Source organism: Ovis aries, chromosome 15, assembly GCF_016772045.2.
Source record: "Ovis aries strain OAR_USU_Benz2616 breed Rambouillet chromosome 15, ARS-UI_Ramb_v3.0, whole genome shotgun sequence".
NCBI lineage: Eukaryota > Metazoa > Chordata > Mammalia > Artiodactyla > Bovidae > Ovis > Ovis aries.
This window is the reverse complement of record NC_056068.1, coordinates 61,105,286-61,123,376: the sequence shown is the minus strand read 5'-3', so window position 1 is coordinate 61,123,376 and position 18,091 is coordinate 61,105,286. Positions and strand designations below refer to the sequence as shown.

Sequence of the window (18,091 nt, the reverse complement as noted above, 5' to 3'; positions counted from 1 at the left end):
TTAAGAAGGCCTTCTTATCTCTCCTTTCTGTTCTGTGGAATTCTGCCTTCCGTTGGGTATATCTTTCCTGTGTCTTCCTTGCCTTTCACTTTCTTTCCTCAGTTATTTGTAAAGTTTCGTCAAATAACCACTTTGCCTTCCTGCATTTCTTTTTCCTTGGGATGGTTTTCATCACTGCTTTCTGTACGGTGTTATGAACCTCCATCAATAGTTCTTCAGGTACTCTGTCTACCAGATCTAATCTTGTCACCTCCACTATGAAGTCATGTAGAATTTGATTTACGTCATACCTGAATGGCCTAGTGGTTTTCCCTATTTTCTTCAATTTGAGCTTCAATTTTACAATAAGAAGTTCATGACGTGAGGCACAGTCAGCTCTTGATTGTGTTTTTGCTGATCATACAGAGTTTTTCCATCTTCAACTGAAAAGAATATAGTTGATTTGGGTATTGACTGTCTGGTGGTGTTGAACATCTTTCCATGTATTTGTTGGCTATTTGTATGTCTTTGGAGAAGTATCATTTAGGTCTTCCACCTATGTTTTGATTGAGGTGTTTTTTTTTTTTTTTTAATATTGAGCTACATGAGCTGTTTGTATAGTTTGGAGATTATTTTCTTTTCAGTTGCTTCACTTGTGAATACTTTTTCCTATTCTGAGGGTTAACTTTTCATCTTATTTATGGTTTCTTCCACTGTGTCCTTTGTGTTCCCCCATGATCCCCTAAAGTTGCTGTTTTGTCTCAGCTGACTTCCCCCACCATGAGGTGATTTTTCTTGGTGCAGGAACCTCTCCTTACCTTCAGCTTCCCACCAGGGGTGCTGGTCTCTTTTTTGATTCCTCCTTTCTGTCTGTCTTTTTCCTACCTGGTTGTGAGGGGATTTTTCTTGTCCTGTTAGGTATCCGAAGTCTTCCACTAATGTTCAGCAGGTGCTCTGTGAGAAATTTCCATTTGTGGACGTATCCTTGATGTACTTGTAAGGAGAGATGAATTCTGTGACCTATTTCACCATCTTGACTGCTCGCCCCTCCACTGTAGCACTTTTAGAAGCAGGAATTAAATATAGCTGTAGTGATCTATAATAATTTCCAGGTAAACCCTGCCAGGTAGTGCTTCCTATGTTGATGGAAATATTCTGTATCTACACTGACCGGTATAATAGCCATTAAATACATTTGACGTTTGAATACTTATAATGTGGCTGCTATGACTGAGAACTGAATTTTTAATTTTGTTTTAATTATTTAAATTTAAAAGCTACTTTTTACCAAGTTGCTACTATATAACTCTAAATCAATATTTAGCAAAATTTTTCTATGAAAACCAAATAGTAATTATTTCAGGCCTTGCAGATCATATGGTCCTTGTTGCAACTACTTAGCACTGTGGTTGCAGCAAAAAAGCAACTTTAGACAATATGTTAATAAATGAACATGACTGTGTTCCAGTAAAACCTTATTTGCTAAAGTAGAGTGAGCAGGATTTGGCTTATTGGGCCCTAGTCTCACAACCTCTGCTCTACATCAGAGATGTGTCTAAGGATCTATTTATTTTTCTTTTCTTGCTCTGTATTCCCTGGGTCCTTTCCATTGTTTTTCCTCGTGTGTGTGTGTGTGTGTGTGTGTGTGTGTGTGTGTGTGTGTGTGTGTGTGTGTGTTTTGGATAGGAGAAAGTAGTCTTTTCCTATAACATTTTAGAGAGATCATTACCCTCTTTGGGTTATTTTTTTGTATTTCTTCAACTTTGGTTTCAAATTTTATGTTTTTGTATATATGGGGAAGGTGGTGGTGCACTGGCATTGTTTTAAATTTCTTTAAATTGTCATCTTTGTTCTTTTAATTCTTCTCTTTTATATACCCATTGTCTCTTAAATACAGTATCTTACCTAATATCTCTGAAGGTGTTAAATACAATTGTTTTCTTTTCCTCCCTGAATTACCTCTGATTTCTCCAGAGTTACTTGTTCTGTGTTACATCATGGGCCTTCTTTTTCATTCTTGTGATTTTCTTAAATGTTGGTGATCTTTACTTGTTCATTTGTGTTGATATATGACCAGTTGAATAATATAGATAACTGAAATGGACTTTTTTCTTATTTTGTTTTTTTAGCAAATCTTTACCCTAACTGGAAAGAATCCTGATGGAAATTCCTTGTGAGTAGGTAGGACTTAGTATTAGTATTATTTTTTTGTTGTTAAAGCATGTTGATTTATAGTAATATATTAGTTTCAGTGTATAATACAATGATTCAGTATTTTTATAGATTATTCTCTATTTAAATTTATTATAAAATATTGGTTATATTTCCTTCCTACTGTTCAATATATCCTTGTGGCTTCTCTACTTTATCCACAGTAGTTTATACCTCTTAATCCCCTACCCCTGTTTTCCCTTATCCCAGCCCCTCTGCACTAGTAACCACTAGTTTATTCTCTATATCTAAGTCTGTTTCCATTTTGTTTTATTCATTCACTTTACTTTGAGATTTCACGTTAATTGATAACATGCAGTATTTATCTTTTTCTGTCTGACTCATTTCATTAAAATACACTCCTAGACCATTTATGTTGTTGCAAATGGCGAAATTGCATTTTTGTATCTTCCTTATCCATTCATCTGTTGATTGAGACTTACGTTGCTTTCTTATCTTGACTATTGTAAATAATCCTGCTATGAGCAATGGAAAATGAAAACGGTGACAGACTTTAGTTTCTTGGGCTCCAAAATCACTGTAGATGGTGACTGCAGCCATGGAATTAAAAGACGCTTGCTCCTTGGAAGAGAAGCTATGACCAACCTAGACAGCATATTAAAAAGCAGAGACATTACTTTGCCAACAAAGGTCCATCTAGTCAAGGCTATGGTTTTTCCAGTAGTCATGTATGGATGTGAGAGTTGGACTATAAAGAAAGCTGAGTGCCTAAGAATTGATGCTTTTAAACTGTGTTGTTGGAGAAGACTCTTGAGAGTCCCTTGGACAGTAAGGAGATCCAACCAGTCCATCCTAAAGGAAATCAGTCCTGGATATTCATTGGAAGGACTGATGCTGAAGCTGAAGCTCCAATACTTTGGCCACCTCATGTGAAGAATCGACTCATCGGAAAAGACTCTGATGCTGCAAAAGACTGAAGGCAGGAGGAGAAGGGGACGACAGGATGAGATGGTTGGATTGGATCACCAACTCAATGAACATTAATTTGAGCAAGCTTCGGGAGTTGGTGATGAACAAGGAGTCCTGGCATGCTGCAGTCCATGGGGTCGCAAAGAGATGGACACGACTGAGCAACTGAACTGACTCATGAGCGATGGGGTGCATATATCTTTTCAAAGTGTGTGTTTTTGGTTTCTTTGAATATATATCCAGGAGTGGAATTGCTGGATCTTATAGTTCTATTTTAAGTTTTTTGAGGAATCTCCGTACTGTTTTCCATAATGACTGTAGCAGTTTACATTCTCACCACCAGCATATGAGAGTTCCCTTTTCTCAAACTCCTTACTGACATTTGTTATTTGTGGTTTTTTTGGTGATAGCCTTTCTGACAATTGTGAGTTGATATCTCATTGTGGTTTTGATGGACATTTTTCTTATAATTACTCATACTGACCATCTTTTCTTGTGCCTGTTGGTCATCTGTATGTCTTTATTCAAAAAATATCTATCAGATCTTCTGTGTATTTAAAAAATTGGGTTGTTTGGGGGTTTTTGTTTTTATTTTGAATTAAGCTGTTTATATAGTTTAGATATTAATTCCTTATCAGTCATATCATTTGCAAATATTTTCTCCAATTTAGTAGATTTTCTTTTTGTTTGGTCAATGATTTCCTTTGCTCTGTAAAAACTTTTAAGTTTAATTGGATCCAGTTTGTTTATTTTTGCTATTTTTCCATTTGCTTTAGGAGACAGATCTAAAAAATATTGCTGTAATTTATGTCAAACAGTGTATTGCTGTTTTCTTCTAGGAGTTCTGTGGTTTCTGGTCTTAGATTTAGGTCTTTAATTTATTTTGATTTTATTTCTGTATATGGTATGGGAAACTGTTCTAATTTCATTCTTTTACATGTAGCTGTTCCTGTTTTCCCAGCAACACTCTATAAGAGACTGTTTTTTTCTCCATTGTATGTTCTTGCCTCCTTTGTTTTTTTATTTGTTGTTTTATTAGTTAACCACAGATGTGTAGGTTTATTTCTGGGCTCTCTGTTATGTTCCATTGATATATAGTTCTGTTTTGGTGCCAGTACCATACTGTTTTGATTACTGTAGCTGTGTTATATAGTCTGAAGTCAGTGAGTGTGATACTTTCATCTGTTCTTTTTTTTGTTGAAGTTGCTGTGGCTGTTCAGGGTCTTTTGTGGAGTCTAGGTTCGATACCGGATACAGGATGCTTGGGGCTGGTGCACTGGGATGACCCAGAGAGATGATATGGGGAGGGTGGTGGGAGGGGGGTTCAGGGTTGGGAACTCATGTACACCTGTGGTGGATTCATGTCAATGTATGGCAAAACCAATGCAGTATTGTAAAGTAAAAAAAAAAAAAAAAAATTTTAAAAAAGTATAAATGAGAAAAAAAAATAAATTACAGAGTTCTTTGTCCCAGTTTTGTGAAAAATATCATGAGTGTTTTGATAGGGATTGTACTAAATCTGTAGGTTGCTTTGGCTATAGGTAGGACTTACTTATTGATGTGTTTTGATCGAGGTGGATAAGCAGAGAGCAAACAGATAGGACAGGCCTTTTTCTAATAGCCTGATAAGGAGGCTGCTATCTTAGATTTTCAACCACCATACTTTCATTCACCTGACTTCCTCTCAGGAAGGTTAAACCATTTTTATCCTCCTCAAATACTGATTCAACCCTTGCTACAGGAAGAAAAGTTCCATCTTTCCTAAGCATCCTGTGCATGTAGTTGGCCAGGTATCAGCATGCTTTTTAGGAAACCAAATAGTAAGTATTTTAGGTTTTGCAGGCCACATGTCCTCTTTCATCCCTTTTTAACACTACCATTAAAATGCAGTTTTATATTGTAGAATGAGTACAGCTGTGTCTTAATGCTTTGCTTATGAAAATTAAAATTTGAATTTCATATAGTTTTAACATGTCGCAAAATATCCTTGTTTTCTTTGAGCCATTTGAAAGTATAAAACCCAGTCTTAGTTTGCAGGGTATACAACAGCAGGGGGTAGCCTGGAAAATTTGCCCTGTGAACCATAGTTTACTAAATGCTATGCTAGACTGTTGCTTTTTGTCATGTTCTACCTGTCACTGTTATGCTCTTTTAGAAAGTTTTCAGAATCTCTAATATGTTGATGCTTTTCTCTCCCTCTTAGTGGTCTAAGGCTCAGCCTTTCATTCTACTCAGACCTTCAATGAATTAGATGAGGTCTGCCCACATTAGGGAGGACAGTCTACTTATTCTGAGGATTCAGATGTTAATGTCATCCAAATACACCCTCACGGTAACACCCAGAATAATGTTTGATCAAATATCTTGACCACCTAATGCAAAGAACTGACTCATTGGGAACGACCTTGATGCTGGGAAAGATTGAAGGCAGAGGGAAAAGGCAACGACTGAGGATGAGATGGCTGAATGGTATCACTCAATTGATGGACATGAGTTTGAGCAAACTTTTGGAGTTGGTGATGGACAGGGAGGCCTGGCGTGCTGTAGTCCATGGGGTCGTAAAGAGTCAGACTTGACTGAGTGACTGAATTGAACTGAACTGAATGGAAATATCTTGACGCTGCATGGCCCAGTCAAGTTGACATGTAAAATTAACTATCATTGTCGCATAGCTAGTAAATGATAGAGCTTGGTTTCACAATAGTAATGAACTGTGTCATGAGAAAATTCATACTTTTATTTACTGTTTGTACCTAGGCCCAAACTCAGCATTTGTATCCTTCTAAATTAGTCCTTTATTTAGCCAATTTATGGTAGGATATTTGCCTAAGCAATGAGGCATATTTGTCTTGCTAAAATGAGTAAATTCAGAGAAAGCAGTATGGTTAGAGACTATGATATGAAACAACAGACAGTGAGTGAGACATATTTAACTCAGAGATGAATGATTTTGAGTTTCAGACCACCTGTCCTAACCTTGTGAAAGAGAAATTAGACCCCTTTGTTTCTCCAGAGCGTGGCAATTTCATTTTCAACTCAGGTTAAAGAACTTTCTATCAGAGTTGTCCAGCACCGAAATAAGGTTTTTAATCATTAAAAAATACTTTCTTTTAGAAATCTTTTGGATTTTAAGGGCATGTTCTTGCCTTTTGTATTTTTTCATTTCCCAAAACAGAGGGTTAAAAACAAGTTTAAGTCTGTGTTGTATTACAGTTTTGTCATTCTTTAGAATGAAAGATTTGAAATTACTTTTGTAGTCTGTTTGATATTCTAAGATTATTTTTAAAAAATTTGAAGAGCAAGTCATGCTTCCTTTTTCTATTTTGTTTTATTTTGTTTAGTTGCTAAGTTGTGTCCAACTGTTTGTGACTCCATGGACTGCAGCACGCCAGTCTCCTTTTTCTATTAACATTTCCTAAATAAATTCATATGAAAGTAATGAATTACTATCATTATGATGATCATTTTCCCTCACTGAACTTTCGAATTGTTCAATTTAGAGCTTATCAGTTCAGTTCAGTCGCTCAGTTGTGTCCTTGTGACCCCATGAATCGCAGCATGCCAGGCCTCCCTGTCCATCACAAACTCCCGGAGTTCACTCAGATTCATGTCCATCGAGTCAGTGATGCCATCCAGCCATCTCATCCTCTGTCGTCCCTTTCTCCTCCTGCCCCCAATCCCTCCCAGCATCAGAGTCTTTTCCAGTGAGTCAACTCTTTGCATGAGGTGGCCAAAGTACTGGAGTTCATCTTAGCATCAGTCATTCCAAAGAACACCCAGGACTGATCTCCTTTAGAATGGACTGGTTGGATCTGCTTGCAGTCCAAGGGACTCTCAAGAATCTTCTCCAATACCACAGCTCAAAAGCATCAATTCTTCAGTGCTCAGCTTTCTTCACAGTCCACCTCTCACATCCATACATGACTCCTGGAAAAACCATAGCCTTGACTAGATGGACCTTTGTTGGCAAAGTAATGTCTCTGCTTTTGAATATACTATCTAAGTTGATCATAACTTTCCTTCCAAGGAGTAAACGTCTTTTAATTTCATGGCTGCAGTCACCATATGCAGTGATTTTGGAGCCCAAAAAATAAAGTCTGACACTGTTTCTACTGTCTCCCCATCTATTTCCCATGAAGTGATGGGACCAGATGCCATGAAATTAATTTTCTGAATGTTGAGCTTTAGGCCAACTTTTTCACTCTCCTCTTTCACTTTCATCAAGAGGCTTTTAGTTCCTCTTCACTTTCTGCCATAAGGGTGGTGTCATCTGCATGTCTGAGGTGATTGATATTTCTCCCAGCAATCTTGATTCCAGCTTGTGCTTCTTCCAGCCTAGTGTCTCTCATGATGTACTCTGCATAGAAGTTAAATAAGCAGGGTAACAATATACAGCCTTGACGTACTCCTTTTCCTATTTGGAACCAGTCTGTTGTTCCATGTCCAGTTCTAACTGTTTCTTCCTGATCTGCATATAGGTTTCTCAAGAGGCAGGTCACGTGGTCTGATATTCTCATCTCTTTCAGAATTTTCCACAGTTTATTGTGATCCACTCAGTCAAAGGCTTTGGCATAGTCAATAAAGCAGAAATAGACGTTTTTCTGGAACTCTCTTGCTTTTCCATGATCCAGCGAATGTTGGCAATTTGATATCTGGTCCCTCTGCCTTTTCTAAAACCAGCTTGAACATCAGTAAGTTCACAGTTGACATATTGCTGAAGCCTGGCTTGGAGAATTTTGAGCATTACTTTACTAACATGTGAGATGAGTGCAATTGTGCGGTAGTTTGAGCATTCTTTGGCATTGCCTTTCTTTGGGATTGGAATGAAAACTGACCTTTTCCAGTCCTGTGGCCACTGCTGAGTTTTCCAAATATGCTTATCAGTAGCCCGGTCTTAATTCTCTTAATTGAAGTCATTATGTTAACTTTCTCAGCTGACTCAAGATCTTGGTCCCTTTTTTCATAGATAAAGAGCTTTTGTGATAAAAGTATGCATGTGTGCTTAGTTGCTCAGTCATGTCCAACATTTTGCAACCCCATGGACAGAGGAGCCTGGCAGGCTCCTCTGTCCATGGGGATTCTCCAGGCAAGAATAACTGAAGTAGGTTGACATGCCCTCCTCCAGGGGATCTTCCCAACCCAGGGATTGAACCTGGGTCTCCTGTTAAGGTCCTTTACTGGACCAGAACCTGGTGGTCCAGAGTTGACGATTAGAAAGGAAAAGAGAGAGATAGAGGCTGATATTCCTTGGTTTACACAGAAAACCAATAAAGCCCTTTGACACAGGGCTTGCACTGCTACACGTAGGCACCAGGCACCCTCTCGAAGGGGGTGAAGGCACAGTGTGCTTTCTCGAGAGGGTCTTAGAAGCCCAGGCAAGAAAGTGAGCTCAGTGGGCCTCTGAGCTCCAAAGAATTAGCCTGAGAGAGAGAGAGAGAGAGAGAGAGAGAAGGAAAGAAAGACAGGGGGACCCAAGCTCTGATGGGGCGAAGATGTTTTATTCAACATAGCGTGGGTATGTATACTGTCTTACAAGGTAGCTATTTTCAGCAGAGATAAAAATCAAAAGTCCAAACTTACAGATTATCATAAGGCAATCCATATCAAAAAGAGAGGGTTGTAAATAATCACTTTTACCATATGGTTCATAAAAAGGAAGAGGGTTGTAAATAGTTACTTATCACCGTGTGGAAAAACTAACAAAGGCAATGAATGCATTCTTCAGTCTAGGGAGTAGTTTGCTACTCCACTTATTTCCTGAATATTTAGGAATTAATGAGGGACAGAGGATTCATGACAGATCCAAAACAGCACACGGGAAGCCTCCTGTTAAATGCTTCCTGACAGTCTCCCACATTGCAGGTGGATTCTTTACCATCTGAGCCACCAAGGAAGCCCCAAAAATACATAATACAAAATTTATTATTATGATCATTTTTTAAGGTGTGCAGTTCAGTGGCATTAGCTATATTTATGGTGTGTAAACACTGTTGCTATCTTTTTCTAGAACTTTTTCATTATCCCAAATGAAAACACTTTACTCATTGAGCAGTAACTTCCCACTCCATCACTGCAGTGCCTGGTAGCTTTATATTATTTCCTGTCTCTCTGAGTTTGCCTCTTTACATAGCTCATATAAGGAATCATATAATATTTGTCCTTTGTTAACATTTGCATACTGTTTTTCACTTAGCAGTGTTTCCATCTTATAGCAGGTATCAGAACTTCACTCCTTTTTATGTCTGTATAATATTTCATTGTGTGTATATAGATTTTGTTTATCCATACAGCTGTTGGCAGGCTCTTGTCCTGTTTCCATCTTTTTGCCTATTATGGACAATGTAATGAATGTTGGAGTTTAGTATCTATTGTTTAGGTATATACCTAGGAGTAGAATTGCTGAATTATATGTTTAACTTTGTGAAGAACTGCCCTTGTGTTTTCCATAGTGACTTAACCATTTTGCATTCCTTCTAGCAATACACAGAAGTTCCAATTTCTCTTATGTCCTAGCAGCTTTGGCTCTTTATTGGGTGATAGCCATTCTAATGAGTTTGAAGTTGTATCTCATTTGTGGTTTTGATTTGCATTTTCCTAATAATTTGTGATGTTAACCTGTTTTGCATCTAGACACGCTAAAATTTTTCTAAATCATTGAGTAATGATTTCTTTTTGCTTAACTTTCTCAATTTGTCTCCTTTTCTTCTTTATCCTTCCTCAGTTTATTACCGTCTCTTTCACATTTTACCGTAAGCAGCAAGGAGAAAGCCGTATATGCCTTCAATATTTTGCTTGGAAATCTCAACCAAACATCCAGGTTTATCACTTATAAGTTCTCCTTTTCACACAATATTAGAATACATTTCAGTTTTGCCACATTGTAACAAAGACTTCGTTTCCTGTCCTGTTCAATAATGTCTCATTCCATTTTTGAGACCACCAGAAGCCCCTTCATTGTTCCTATTTCTGGATCATTCTGTTCCTGACACATATATTCTCTAAGATGATGGAGAATCTACCTATTTACTTCTTTCTGCACATTCATCAGAATCTCCTTAATATCTTTGTTTCTGCCAGCCGTCAGATCATTTTCTCTCATGTCATTTTCTCTAAAGAAAATAGTAGGATTATTTATTACATTTCAAGTAAATGTTATTTGTATTACATAAACTATTTTATTATATATCTATTTCAAGGTGAATATTCATATGTTATCTTTCTCTAATGGCAAAAATTTAGGTTTTAGTGTAAACAATGAAATTTTGCATGTAAACACACATAAGGCAAACTATTTAATGTTTCAGGTAAAAGTGGTAATACATTAGGATTCCCTGGTGGTTCAGTGGTTTAGACTCCACACTCTCAATGCAAGGGGCACAGGGTTAGTCTCTGGTCTGGGAACTAAGATCCTGCATGCTGCATGGTGTGGCCTAAAAAAAAGAAAAAGAAAGTGGTGATACATTATTTCCTCAGTCATAAGAACTGACGTGGAGTTATTATCATTGAATATGAGGCAGGTTTTGACATCTAGAATATCAAACATAGTATGTTTTGCCTTTGACATATTGTGACTGGTGATAGAATTTTTTTTACTGTATATATGTGCATTCCTTGTATTCAGTAAATATCTGGCTAATCAGTCTTAACATACCAGCATTACAAGCTACTTTTCTGTTGCCTTTTTATTCTTAAAATTAACCCGAGATATTCATTCATGCTGACATGCAGAAATGAATGTCATATCCTCTGTATAACCTACAAATTGTTTAGAAGGGCTTGATATATCAACACTGTATATGGTTGGTTTAACAACTCCTGTAAGTCCTTGACCACAGTTTTCTCTGGGTTGATTGACATATTATGTCATCCACTGACCTTCATCTACTTAAATTCTCTGGTAAATAAAATAATATTCTGCTTTTTAAAATCACTTGACCTGAAGTGTCATTGAATATCTGACTTCCAAATCCGATTGATCCACTAAGGAAGATGGCACTTTAGTAACTGAAGGACATTTAGTCATATTATATACTAATTCAACTAAATATGGCTGAAGGAAACCTTTGCCTAATATAATTTTGATTTCCTGTTTTAGGAACCCTGGTACTATGGATCATCTATATTTGCTTTGAAACATGCTTTGGATTTTTTTTCTGGAAGCCCTATAAATACTGTAAAAATTCAGTGTATTGTTGTAAAGACCTATGGTAAGTGGGGTTTTTTTTTCCTTCATTTTCGTCTGTCTGGTTCATATTGGCATTAAGTCTTATGGATGTTGTAATACTGCTCCCTGCTGGACATAGTGTAACTTTTTAAAGTTGGCACTTAATAGATGGGCAAATAACTGATTAGCTTGACCCAGTCTGGTGGGAAATCCTTGAGTGCATTTACCCACACAAAAAAACACAACAGTATATAACCAAAGCAACTCTGTTTTCGTTTTGGGTAATACTGTTGCCATTGTATTGGTATTGATATCTGGAGCCTAATGAAAGTGCTTAGTCTTGTTTCTAAGTTTTATTATGTGTGTTTCCTGGATAGTGGCATCTAAAAGCTGTAACAAACATATGTTAAAGGATGCTTATAGTTGATGGAACTTTTAGGATTTCCTAGATTATATTTGTATGCATGTTTTTGCAATTTGTCAGTTTATTGTTAGTATTATCTCTTTTGTAATCATATAATCATTTAAATTCCCTGTATATTTGTTTTTCCAAATGTAGTATTTAAAACAGCTTCAGTATAATTTAAATTAGACTCTGTTGGATCTATTTTGAGTGAGTTACCCTTAATCCACCTGTAATGCAGGAGACCCTGGTTTGATTCCTGGGTTGGGAAGATCTGCTGGAGAAGGGATAGGCTACCCACTCCAGAATTCTTGGGCTTTCTTGGTGGCTCAGTTGGTAAAGAATCTCCCTGCAATGTGGGAGACCTGGGTTTGATCCCTGGGTTGGGAAGACCCCCTGTAGAAGGGAGTGGCTCCCCATTCCAGTATTCTGGCCTGGAGAATTCCATGGACTATATAGTCTATGGGCTTGCAAAGAGTCGGACACGATTGAGCGACTTTCACTTTAACCCTTAATTAAATTTTATGCAGTAAACTTCAAGTGTACCTTGTTTTGTATCCATCCTGTAATCTAACTATTATATTTTCTAGTACACACAGTGACCCATTCTCACACAGAGTGACATTGGATTGGACCTGAAGTGTCATATCTGTGTACATGCTATAACAAACACTCACAGTGAATGCAAACATACATATTCTTAAAATTGTTTTTAAGCTTGTGAGAGTTGAAAATATTTGTCTTCCTACTTTTGAGCTAAATTATTATATACTTTTTGGAGTATAGTTTGCATAAAATGTAACGTAGATTTTATGCAACATAGATTGGATAAATGTAGCTTTATCCAATGGATAAACTGGATGTAATGCAGATTTTTTTTAAATAAATATACATTTTCTTGAAAAGAAGAAAATGTGACAGATACAACATAGAGCTAAGCAAAGATTTAGCAGGATAACCAATCTTACACTCTTTAATGGTCTGGTTTCTTTTTTTGTGTGGCCATTTGGAAAGCCTGTGAAATCTATTCTTAATTAGGATTCTGGAGAATTAGGCATAATAACTTACTTATTCTTAAAATACTGCAATAAAAATTTGAAATGTAGACCAAGAAAATACAAGATTGTTAGTAAAAAAGAAGCTCCCTTTCTTCCCTTTAAGACTACGTTATTTCAGAAAGTATATAATTTTAAACCTTTTTATTATAAAATGTAACACTATATAGAAACATAAATGTATAGCAAAATGAATAAACATAAAGCAGATGTTCAGTAACCATAGAACACTACTGACATCCCAGAAGCCCTTAGTATAATCTTCGTTTTCTTTAAGGTAAACAGTTTCCTAATAATTAGATAATTCTGTATATAATTTATCACTTTTATGTGTATTCCTCAGCAGTATGTTCACTTTTTGCCTCATTTTGATCTTTTTGGGATCATATGTATTCTTTTTTTGGTTAAACATTTTTGTATTTTTGTTGGAAATGTTTTTGTTATTTTCAAGGTGAAGGGTATGAAGAAACAGATTGTAAGATAAAATCAGAGAGGGCTGGCTTCGCTGTACTGAAGAGCTTAGGGAAGGGAGGAGTTGTAGGGAATTTAGAAGTAGCAGCAGTCAGAATGCGACCAGGATGTCTAGGGACAAGCCTGTCGTCTTTCAGGAGAAGTAAAAGGGCGATAAATTGGCTAAGAAGGACAGCATTCTTGAGGAAGGTATTTGAATGAGGCATGGAAAGCATTATGCTAATGGAGCCTATCATAATGCTGCCAACAATAATAAGGAAAATCAGGTGAGTTACCTAGTCTACACTGCCTGCAGGTCTCCAAACCTGATGATGTTGCAATCCTCACAGGGTATCTCTTGGAGCGGGTCTGGGGCAGAAGCTCAGAGCCCCTTCTCAGTAGGGATGGAGGCGACCCTGCTGCTGTCACTGTCACTGCTCAGCCCCCTCCACTGCATGGCAAAGGGTGAGGAAATTCCAGCAACATGTGGCCCAGGCCTTGCAGCAGCAGCATGGAGGTTCAACTGGATGAGCTCCCTGAGTACTTTCTTTGGACCAAGTACTTGAAAGTCACAACTCATGGAGTAGATCCTGTAGAATGTGGCGCAGATGTTCAGGCCAAAGAGGTCTCAAGAGTTGGCTTGTATATGTACCAGGTAATGAGGGCAGTGTCCTTGCTGTGCTTGGGCTTCTCCCCCAGCCTAGGCCATATGACAGCACTTACTCCTGCTGGAACTCTAAATTTGCTTGATCTCCAGGATCATTAAGCATGTACCCTCTTCCAACAATTGGAAGAGGTCCTCACAGTCCACAGAGGTCCTACCGTCCTCTGTCACCAGTGTTAACCACAGGGTCTCCAGTGCTGTGTCTAGGAGTTCTGGCAGGGGTGGTAACTGTGATCACAGACACAGCAAGATGTGGTGGAGCCGTGAGCATCCCCAGACCCTACAACCAGTCTCAGAGTTCACATTGGATCTTGATTTGCACTTGGAGACTGTGATCACCTTTGTGCTTCTCTTTGGGTTAGTGCTCGACTTCTGTAGTGTAACACTGCTGCAGCTGTGGGGTAGTATGGGACACAGGTGGGCCTGCTGAGTGCCGTTGTCTGGGGTCATATGCATTCTTTCTTCCATTACCTAGCGTTGTGTTTTGGAGAAGGCAATGGCAACCCACTCCAGTACTCTTGCCTGGAAAATCCCGTGGATGGAGGAGCCTGGTAGGCTGCAGTCCATGGGGTCGCTAAGAGTCAGGCACGACTGAGGACTTCACTTTCACTTTTCATTTTCATGCATTGGAGAAGGAAATGACAACCCACTCCAGTGTTATTTCTTGGAGAATCCCAGGGACGAGGGAGCCTGGTGGGCTGTCGTCTATGGGGTCACACAGAGTTGGACACGACTGAAGCGACTTAGCAGCAGCAGCAGCAGCAGCATTGTGGTTTTTTTTTTTAGTTTTTTATTTTTTAAATTTTAAAATCTTTAATTCTTACATGCGTTCCCAAACATGAACCCCCCTCCCACCTCCCTCCCCATAACATCTCTCTTTGTGTTTTGAAGCTCATGTACATAGTTGCATGTAGTTTTATTTTGTTTGTTTTCGTTATCATGTGTTATTCCTTTGGAATGAATATGGCAGAATTTATTCATTCTGTTGTTGGTGGATGTTTGGGTTCTTTCTAGTGTTTGACTGTTGTAATTAACATTGCCATGAACATTCTTTTACATATCATGTGTTGATTTTTATGTGTCATGTGAAAAAGTCATATATTTTCAGGTTAAAGATAGATGATTATAGTGGTATTTTATGAGTATGAGTACATGAGAAAGTTGTTATATCCTGAGAATAACACATATTAAATATTGAAAAAGATTCTGAATCTATCATTATTTCTTTACTGTAGGCCTTAAATATATGGTAGAATGCCATGTAACTTGTGACAGTTCAAAAATATTTTATATACACATATAGATATAGGACCTAATGTAGTAACTCTTTGTTTACTTTATTAACACGATTCCATTTACTATCATATTGTGTTTTATATAATTTCACTTTACTGATGAAGCAACTGTGGAGAACTAGAGACGCTGAGTGACTTATACAAGGTTATTTAGTAGGTTGGAGCTAGAAACCAGACCAGCCTGTCTACTTGGCAGTCACAACTTAAAGAAAACAAAGTGAAAGCTAAATCAGGATATTTTCTTGAGTGTGCCAGTCGTTGAAGTGGAAAATTTGCATGACTAGCTTTTAGAAATTATCAGATATTCTTTTGACTCTTAACCAAGAACTGGCCTTGCACAGGGAATTGTATGTATAAAGGCGCCTGAAATGTTACTGTACCTTATCACAGTTCATCTTCTGAAAGGCAGCTATATTATCACTTTGAGTGAGAATTTTACTTACATAATTCCTCATTCACTGGGCTCTTATTAACAAGTGGTATACTATTACTCATCTGTTAATTTGTGAATAATTGAATCTTACCCGTTTATGTGCCAAAACTTATTTCATAGGAATATTTTTTCTAAAATATTTTTGAAATATAAAATGTACCCTTTGTTTTCTTAAACAAGACAAATTGAGTATAATGTAACTTGTTTCGGTTTTGTTTTGATGGCTCAGAGTTGTTGTAAACAACAGTCATTTCATAGAATTTATGTGATTTCTGCATAGATCATTGTGCTGTATAGGCCTGTTCTCCTAAATTGTCCTAGAGTGATAAACTTTTATGTTCTGGGTGCTACTTATGATGTCATTTTTTTGTTTGTTTGTTTTGTTTTACCTTTCTTAAATAATTCTTGTTTTTTTGCTCTCAGTACATTATACTGATTCTAATATAAAAATCAGCATTTACATATACATTGCTTACGTGAGATCTTAAGTCTGTGTGTGTGTGTCTGTGTGTGTGTCTGTGTCTGTGTGTGTGTCTGTGTGCTCAGTTGTGTCTGATTTTTTGCAGTGCTGTGGACTATAGCCCATGAGGCTCCTCTATCCATGGAATTTGTCAGGCAAGAATACGTGTGTGTGTGTGTGTGTGTGTGTGTGTGTGTGTGTCTGTGTGTGTGTGTCTGTGTGCTCAGTTGTGTCTGATTTTTTGCAGTGCTGTGGACTATAGCCCATGAGGCTCCTCTATCCATGGAATTTGTCAGGCAAGAATACGTGTGTGTGTGTGTATCTGTGTGTGTGTGTGTGTGTCTCTGTGTGTGTGTGTCTGTGTGCTCAGTTGTGTCTGATTTTTTGCAATTCTGTGGACTATAGCCCATGAGGCTCCTCTATCCATGGAATTTGTCAGGCAAGAATACCGGAGCAGATTGCCATTTCCTACTCCAGGGGATCTTCCCCATCTGGGAATTGAACCCTCCTCTCTTAAGAATTCCTTAAATAGGAAGTCCAGTGAACTCAAATGGCTGTTTTTAATTATGAAATATTTGATAGGATAGGGTTTGAAATAAAAATAATACAGTGTATTATGTAACACTGCCTGTTGAAAATGGCAGTCATAAAAATTAAACCACCTTTGAAATGATAGTTTTGTAAATGAAAATATAGAAGTAACATAGATTTGGTTTCCTGAAAACTTTGAAGTGCTTCAGGAAAACATTCTTTTAAAAGGGAAATGCATGTTTGACTGCTTCCCCAATTACAAATTATTGAATGTGAATTTAAAAGAAAAATTTGGAGGGGGGGGTGTATTTGTTTTTAAATAAAAGGAAATACCAGGAAGAAAGCATGTTAGGTGTTAATATTATGATTTCCTACATCAATGAGATTTTTTTTTCCAATTTGAAAATTAAGTCAGCAAATTTTACATGTGCATTTGGGGGAAAAGAAGCAAAGAGCTTCATACAGTTTTTTCCAATGAGAACATCTTTGAGGACTAGCTTTTTCTGGGATACATCTGAGACGTCTATGTGGTAGAAGCAAAATGACATAGCCCCCATAAAAGAAAATTAGCAATTTGTAAAAAAGACCTGTGCCATTTACACATTTGTTTCAGAATCAATTCTGGGAATTTGTTACAGATATACTTATGTATTGATAGTTATAAAATGACATGCATAAAGGTTTTCATTATAGCTTCCTTTGAAGTAGCAACAGATGGAAGCATGCCTAATGCCTGTCAGGAGGGTACAGTCCATGGGGTCACAGTGGTTAAATGAACTCTGCCATAGCTGTACAGTGAAATACTCTACAGCTTTAAAAATAGAAAGTATGTTCTCTGTATGAAGATTCAGAACACTGTTACTTCAAAAAAGCAGTGCTCAAACAGTACTCAGTCGCTTAGTCATGTCCAATTCTTTGTGACCCCATGGACGGGTCATGTAGCTCGCCAGGCTCCTTTGTCCATGGTATTTCCCAGGCAAGAATACTGGAGTGGGTTGCCATTTCCTCCTCCAGAGGATGTTCCTGACCGAGGGATCGAACCCATGTCTCTTGCATTGGCAGGCAGATTCTTTACCACTGCACCACCTGGGAAGCAATGTTCACAGTGTGTAGTAAACTATTTTTTGTATAAAGGAAGTGAGGAATGAAATCAGTATTCATAATTGCTTATATTTGCATAAAGAAAATCTGGACGTATACAAATTCTAAGTCTTATATGTTGATGAGTAAGGAAAACAAACTAGTTGGGACTTTTACTGTATATCTTTTAGATTGTTTTTGAATATGTGAATATGTTATTAATTAAAAATAATTTTGTTTTGTTAATCAAATGAGAGAAAAAGGGATGAATCTGTTGTATTTTCCATAAAATTAGCCAGTTTTATTCCTTTTTCCCCAGAGTCTGGGATATAGTTGGTTGATTTGTTGCTAAGTTGTGTCTGACTCTTTCGCAACCCCATGGACTGTGGCCCACCAGGCTCCACTATCTATGGGATTTTCCAGGCAAGAATTGTGG

General features: G+C 37.5%; 1 protein-coding gene across 19 annotated transcripts in view; it reads left to right on the top strand.

Moving 5' to 3' along the window:
- Nucleotides 1-18,091, top strand: part of IMMP1L (inner mitochondrial membrane peptidase subunit 1) — an 89,797-nt gene that overhangs the window by 8,722 nt on the left and 62,984 nt on the right. For 6 of the 19 annotated variants that reach the window (XM_060400040.1, XM_012096156.5, XM_012096158.5 and 3 more), the window contains 2 exons: nucleotides 2,109-2,160; nucleotides 11,216-11,327. The gene's annotated coding sequence lies outside the window, so the exon portion shown is untranslated. Of the gene's footprint in view, nucleotides 1-2,108; nucleotides 2,161-7,646; nucleotides 11,328-13,542; nucleotides 13,848-18,091 lie in introns of all 19 variants that reach the window. The other 13 variants (XM_042233310.2, XM_042233312.2, XM_060400037.1 and 10 more) reach the window with 6 other exon arrangements.